Source organism: Mus pahari, chromosome 19, assembly GCF_900095145.1.
Source record: "Mus pahari chromosome 19, PAHARI_EIJ_v1.1, whole genome shotgun sequence".
NCBI classification, from domain to species: domain Eukaryota; kingdom Metazoa; phylum Chordata; class Mammalia; order Rodentia; family Muridae; genus Mus; species Mus pahari.
Genome location: NC_034608.1, coordinates 75,417,444 through 75,419,504, shown reverse-complemented (window position 1 = coordinate 75,419,504; position 2,061 = coordinate 75,417,444). Strand labels below are relative to the sequence as shown.

The window sequence follows — 2,061 nt, the reverse complement described above, 5'->3', positions numbered from 1 at the left end:
TACTTGTTTAGCATTGTTCTCCTTCATTTCTTTGAGTGAGTGATTAATGTCCTTCTTCAAATCTTCTACCACCATCATGAGATATGATTTTAAATCCACATCTTGCTTTTTGGGTGTGTTGGGGTATCCAGGACTCGCTGTGGTGGGCGTACTAGGTTCTGATGGTGCCAGTGTTCTTGGTTTCTGTTAGTAAGATTCTTACGTTTGCCTTTCACCATCTGGAAATATCTGGTGTTAATTTTCAAGCTGTCTCTGGCTGGAGTTTGTTCCTCCTGTGATTCTGTTAGCCCCTGTCAGCACTCCTGGGAATCCAACTCTCCCCTATGTCCCCTTGGTCAGTGCACTCTCTGCAGGCAAGCTCTCCTCTTGCAAGGCAGGTGTCCAGAAGTCTGGAGCTCTGATCCTCCTTCTGAGTCCTGTAGGCCGACTCTCCCTGTGTGATCCAGAGGACCTGTGATCTCAAGGACCTGTGGTGTGGATAGTCCTCTGGAGTGGAGCGCTCAGCTGTCTCCGCTGGGGTTCAGAAGAGAGAGAGCAGGGGTGGCTGTGACAGAACCGGAACCCCACCTCTGGGCGGGCAGTGTTCCTTTGTCCCTGTTTCTGCTGGCACAAGCCCCTGCTGGATTCTCTGGAATTGATTGTGTTCCACTCACCGTGATTCCGAGGATCTGTGGTGTGGAGAGTCCTCCGGAGCACTCAGCTGCCTCCACTGGGGTTCAGAAGAGAGATGGTGGGTGTGGCCCTGACCTGACCAGAACCCAGCCTCTCTAGGGTCTTTCTTGGCGCCTGTGGAGGCCTGCTGGGAACAGGACTTCTAACAGCAAGTATGTCTGGAAGACTGTGGTGCAAGGCCATTTTTGCCTGCTACAAGCGAGGTCTCCGGAACCACAGAGAGCACACGGGCTCTTCTTAAAATTGAAGGTGATTATGCCGGAGATGAGATGGAGTTCTACTTAGGCAAGAGATGTGCTTATGTGTATAAAGCAAAAAACAATGCAGTGACTCCTGGAGACAAACCAAACAAAACCAGAGTGATCTGGGGAAAAGTAACTCGGGCCCACGGAGACAGTGGTATGGTTCGTGCCAAATTCCGAAGCAACCTTCCTACAAAGACCATTGGTCACAGAATCCGTGTGATGCTGTACCCATCCCGGATTTAAACTAATGGAGAGTAATTAAATAAAAGTTAAAAAAAAAAGAAAGAAAAACATGAGGGGTATAAGAACAGAACTCAGGGAAAGCATAAGGAGAAAGTTGAACCACCACTGATTAAAAATTGTATTGAAGTGTTCAGAATTTCAACTAACTCAGGAAACATGAAAAGGTCTCCATCTCTATATGACTTTGTTGACAAAGTGTATGGCCCTTACTTCAGTTTCTTACCAATTGTCTAGAGCATAGCACTATTGACATTTCCATTTGGTCAACTACCTGTTCTTGGAGACCATTCCTCTGCACACTGTAGCATATTAAATAGCATCCCTGGCTTCCGTCCAGCAGCATTCCTGACAGTTATCCCTAGACATTGACAAATGTCCCTTGTGGGACATAATCACCTCCAATTGAACCACTGTTCTGAAGTATGAATTCTTACTATGTAAATGTGTCCGTGACTGTAACATAGAACACTGAGACATCAGTGTTCTGCACATAGCGTCAGTAGCCCATGAAAGGTGAGATGCAAGAGAGGTGCTAAAGTATGAGGGGAATGTTGAAAATGACAACTGTGTCAATTTTCTAGGGTTAGCTCCTTGAAATATTATATACATTTTTCTTTAGAATCACACCTAGGTAGATGTCATTGGAATTCAAGACCTTGATCCTGAGAATTGTTACTGAATACGTTCTGAGAGCAGCTTTGCATTTTATTTAAAGCATTGCCTTTCATCACTCTTTCAATATTCTGTTTCCCCAGCACTAATCCCATGTGTATCTCACCTTCAAACTGTATCCAAAGTCAGGTTTGCTGATAAAGGGAGGAAAGAGCTCATATCAGAGAAATTCCAGAGAGAGAGAGAGAGAGAGAGAGAGAGAGAGAGAGAGAGAGAGAGAGAGAGAGAG

At 45.6% G+C, this 2,061-nt stretch overlaps 1 pseudogene; it reads left to right on the top strand.

Annotated features, from left to right (window-relative positions):
- The first annotated feature begins 826 nt into the window (after window positions 1-826).
- Window positions 827-1,160, top strand: LOC110337125 (annotated as a pseudogene).
- Window positions 1,161-2,061: the final 901 nt, after the last annotated feature.